A 5,148-nucleotide genomic window follows, 5' to 3' on the forward strand; every position below is an offset into this window, starting at 1 on the left:
TACTTCTTTTACTCAGGTGTGTGCAGAATGTGAACAGTCAACAATGAACTCAATAACAATGAGGGGATGTGTGGTCTCTGCAGAGAGCAGAGCAGTGCCTGTGCTTCGAGGGGTCTGAATAAAGGAAAATGACTTTGACATTACAAAAATATGTTCTTATAGATGCAAAAAGACAATAGACAGGCTCAGTTAAGATAAAGATAGACCTTTTTTTCAGGGAAGATGACAACCTAGGACACCACTATCCACCAAAAGCTGCTTTTAGTTAAAAAACACCACACAACACTTTAATTTCAGACCATCCTTTGTGATTACTTTAGGTCTCTAGTTTGCAAGGCCGCCAGGTTAGCATGTGGTCCCTGCGATCACTCCTGTCCCACCTCTTGCCACCAATCACTGAGTGCTTGGGGTTCAGTCTGAGCTGCAGCCCCCAACCCACCTGGCAGTTTATGAGCTGCCTCTGATGGCATGTTCCCCCTCTCCCAACACAGGATAGAAATCATACCGCTATGTCGGCGCCTGCGGGCCTGGACAGCATGCCCATCGCACTCAGCACGCAGGTGCCCATGAACTTGATTTCCACCTGGGAGGTGGAGTGCTCCAGCCCCACCTGCGTGCCCAGGCTATGTAGCCTCACCTTAACCAAGCTGCTGATCTACAAGGAGCTGGAGAAGGCGCTCAGTGCTGTGGTGATCACTGTTAAAATCCAGGACTCCAAAAACATCTTGAGGTCAGACGAGATTCTGCTGCCCCCTAGTGGTCACGTGAAGACCGACCTGGCGCTGACTTTCTCCCTGTGGTACCCTCACTCCCTCAAAAGAGAAGGCAACAACTTACAGATCATGCTGCAACAGAAGCAGCGCCTTAAAAACCAGACCATCCTGGGTTACCGGACGCTCGCCGTGGGCACCATCGACATGGCTGAGGTGTTGCAGCGACGCCTCGAGGGTGGCCAGATGCTGAGCCTCCATAGCACCATCACGGAGGCATCTGCCCACGTGGCTGAGGTCAGCATCTCCTCCCTGTCCAGCCAGCCCATCAACCCCGAGGACAGCACCCAGAAGGCTGGCCTCAAGGCCAAGTCTCGGGTTCATTATCTGGAGATGGAGTATGAAATATTCTCAGATCAGCAGGCCAGCAATGATCCCAGGCACGGGCAGGACCAAAAGGAGGAGGACTTCGACTTTGAGGAGTCCAAAAAGCAGCACCAAGGAGAAGTAAGATCCCCATTGATGACCAGGCAACAAGATGCCAACAAGAAAGTTGGGGCGTGGCTGCGCAGGGTGCAAGTGTGGAAGGAGGTCCTGGACTCAGAGCAGGAGTCTTCGGAGCAGGTCCCTGAGGTGGAGGACCTGGATCTGCTGTAGGACTCACTAAAGAACCGTGACAGTGGCCTATGAGAGTGTCCTCAGGACCCTGAAGACATACCTGGAAGACCTGTCCCAGCCCAGCTCTCAGACAGAGAGCTAGAGCATCCACAGTGCCAGCGCCAGAGGAGCCTCCAGGTCCAACCCAGGTGACGGAGAAGACAAGCCTCAAGCAACCAATGGATGCATCACTAAGACCTAGTCTCTCCTCATCCCCTCCACCAGATCCCAGGGGAAGCAGGCAGGCCACTGGGGCTGGGGCACATCCCTGAAGGAGCAGCAGGTGGCACAGCCAGGAACAAGCGGGCCCACAGCCTGAACAACAAGCACTGCCCCGACCCGCTGAGCCAGCTGCAGATCCTCAGGGAGACGGTGTACGACCAGCTGAATCACATCCTCATCTCTGATACCAGCTGCCCCAGAACATCCTCCTCCTCAACACCTCTGACTGGCAGGGGCAGTTCCAGTCTGAGTCCTGCAGCAACACATGCTGCCCGGGGTGTGCACCTGCTCCAAGGCTGAGGTCCAGGCGGCCTTCAGCAACATCGTCTTGTGGATTCAGAGACCCTGTCACTACAATTCCCAGCCCCCGATGCCTGTGAAGATCCCGGTGGCAGGGGCACAGCAGTACTTCAGCTCTGTGCTGTGGCTCTTCCTAGAGCTGCTGTCCTACAACCGTGCCCCCCTGCCCCCGGATGGGCTACATGTGCTTCCTAGTCATCTGCTGGGTTCCCACCCCGTGGCCAGGTACCTGGGCTCTGTGCATTACCGCTACAAGAGCTTCTTCCAGGACCTGCCCAGGCGGGACCTATTCTACACGGAGGCTTAGAGGGCTGTGTAGGACAGGCTGGGCATGGTGTTGAGAATCACACAGTACACCGCGAGGCCAACTGTGTCCACCAATTGCCCATCGTGGAGGCCACACTGACCTACAAACAGAAGAGCCCCAATGAGGAGTCCTTAAACATCATTCCCTTCATGGGGGTGGTGGACCTTGAAGTGTGGGACCATTCTGGGTCGCATCAGGACACTGAGATTATGCGGCCCGCTTGGGCTCTAGCGTGCTGTCATTGGCCCCCCCGCTCCCCCCGCCGCCCCGGCCATACAGGTCTGCGGCAAACAAGGAGGCCGCTCATATCCTTCGGGGCTGGTGCTGAGCTGATGGGGCTACTGGTAGATTACTGGACGGCAGCGCAGCCCACAGACAGAAAGAGAGACTCTGAGAACAAAGACCAGGCTACTGCCAGCAACACCCTCAAGTACACCTTCCAGTCTCTGCAGGTCAGCAGGCTGCCCAGCAGTGGTGAGGTTGTAGCCACGCCCTCACGCCCTTCCAGTCCATGACTGTGGACAAGGAGAACAACAAGAAGGTGATGTGTTTGTCCAAGAAAACCAAGGACAAGGACATGGTGTACCAGAGCCAGTGCCTCGAGGGCATCAGCCGCCTGATCTGCAGGGCCAAGCACCCTCAGGACACACTGCGGGTCCTCGTTGACGGCGTGCAGTGGAACAACGTGAAGCTCCCACATCAAGCACTTCCCCACCCGCATCTTCAGATGCTCCAATCGCACCTTTGAGCCTGCCTGTCCCCTGCCCATCCCCCTGCCCTGGCCAAGCCCGGGAAGGACCAGCTGCTTTTCTGTTCACAGTTTAGTTTAGCACGGAGACAGGCCCAGCTGCTAACCAGCCCAGTGGCCCCAGGACACTCACTCGTGGTGTCCAATAAACTCCATCCTCACAAGGCAAAGCAGAAGAGAAAAAACAAAGGACCAGTGTGGTAATGACCACCTGGGCTCACTGATTGGACAAACGGGGCAAATACCAGGTGCCCACCTTCCTGGGCAGGGACCCCGCATTTGTCCCCACCATCCGTGTTGTTATAGAGCATTTGCTACAACAGGTGAGAGACCAACCATGTACCAGGTGAGCCCCTGCCCCTGCACAGCACAGTGGTCATTGGCCACCTGTTTGCTCTGAAACTTCAGGTCACTGCATGTCTCTGAGTGTTTGTTCCTCGGAACATGGGGAGAAATGAGGCCCAATAGGGTTATTGTAGGGTCTCAGTGGGGTGCCTCTGGGTGCTGGAAAGTGGAGAGGTCTGCTGGAGGGGCTGTGTTTGAGTCAATTGGTCATTTTCTCTTCCTGTTGGCAGAGTCTCTGCCAAATTTGTGATTCTCCTCAGGGCACAGGGCTAAGCACTTTTCTCATTAGATAAAGAGACTGGAGATTCCATTATGGCTCCTTATCCTGGGTGAAGCCAGATCAGAAACCCCAGGGTGAGCAGTGGGGTTCAGACTCACCCAGCTATCTGAGATGGGTTTGGTTTGGGCTCACTCATTCAGCAAATATATGAGAAGTCTGCCAGTTACAGACACGTCTCTAGGCACTGACCATAATCCAGCGCACACAGCAGACCCCAAGCCTGCACTGCAGAGCTTCCTTCTAGTCGGGAGCGATTCCGTCACACTAGGCTACACAGGCTCATAGTGCCCACAGGACAGCCGATGTGACGTCCTCCTGGCCTCCTCTCCCTATGGCTGCATCTTCCCAAACTGTGAAGAGGATGGTGGACCCCTGTTCCAGCAGAAAATGTGATTTGGCTTTGGATCAGAGCTGTGAGAGAAGTATGGGGAGTGTGAGTTCAAGGTGCTGGCAGAACCCTGGATCCCACTCATGGTGGGATTTCTGCAAGAGGGCAGAGGTCTGAGGGCTTCTCCTAGAAAAAAAGACACGAGTCAGGGAGCTGTGCGTGCGGATATGGGTGGTGTGGGCGAGTGGGGAGGTCAGTGGACAGAGTGAGCCCCTCAGAAAATTCATACCCTTCCGCTCCTAATCCCAGTCCTGCCTGCACCCCTATCCCGGGACCTTGCTCACCAATCTGGTAGAACCTCCTCAGTGGCAGCGTGGCTGTTGCTCTCTACCCATGGGAGGTAAATGTCAATGGGAGGAGAAGAACCCCACAGGCATCTAGTGAATTAGGCAGCACGTAGGTGCAGGAGCCAAAGTCTGAGGTGTTGGGAGGTCTCTGGGTTGCCAGAGGTGCAGACAGATTTTCTTTGTTCGCTCATTGGTCAGCTATTCCTAGAGCACCTACTGTGTGCCAATGAGTGACATGAACAGAGCAGACACCAGCCCTCCCTGTCCTCATGGAGTTGACTTTTGGGGAGGAGGGTAGTGGGAGGGGACAGGGACACTGAGAGAGCATGTCAGGTTCCCCTGAAGAAGGGGGCAGGTGGTTCCCTCAATGATCTAGACCAGGGGTCCTCAAACTTTTTAAACAGGGGGCCAGTTCACTGTCCCTCAGACCGTTGGAGGGCCGGACTATAGTTAAAAAAAACAACTATGAACAAATTCCTATGCACACTGCTCATATCTTATTTTGAATTAAAAAAAAAAAAAAAACGGCAAAAACACCCGCATGTGGCCCGCGGGCCGTAGTTTGAGGACGCCTGCTCTAGACTGTCAGGAGTGCTTTCTGCCAGCCCCTCCTGGGTGACCAGGCGCGTCTCTGCCAGGACTGCCAGGTTGAAGGTGGACAAGGAGTAGGTCTGGCTTCTGGATGGGCAGGAGCAGCAGGCACAGGACCCCAGGCTCTCTGAGTTGTGCTCTGGGAGGGCCGTGTGGAAGGAAAGGCCAGGCCTCAGACCCTGCTGCCCACCTCTCTCTCCCCAGGGCCATCTCCTGCATCCTGGGCATCTGGCTGGACCAGTACCCTGAAGATTTTTATCGGCCGCCAGAATTTCCCAGCCTGATCATGCTTTTGGCCTGCATAGAGCTCACC

General features: G+C 55.1%; 1 pseudogene across 1 annotated transcript; it reads left to right on the forward strand.

Annotated features, from left to right (window-relative positions):
• The first annotated feature begins 509 nt into the window (after nt 1-509).
• On the forward strand, nt 510-2,944 carry LOC307096578 (phosphofurin acidic cluster sorting protein 2-like; annotated as a pseudogene). The gene is made up of 2 exons: nt 510-1,363; nt 1,506-2,944. The product of its transcript is annotated as a phosphofurin acidic cluster sorting protein 2-like (transcript).
• The last annotated feature ends 2,204 nt before the right edge of the window (nt 2,945-5,148 follow it).

The sequence above is a fragment of the Cnephaeus nilssonii genome (assembly GCF_951640355.1).
Source record: "Cnephaeus nilssonii genome assembly, contig: SCAFFOLD_139, whole genome shotgun sequence".
NCBI classification, from domain to species: domain Eukaryota; kingdom Metazoa; phylum Chordata; class Mammalia; order Chiroptera; family Vespertilionidae; genus Cnephaeus; species Cnephaeus nilssonii.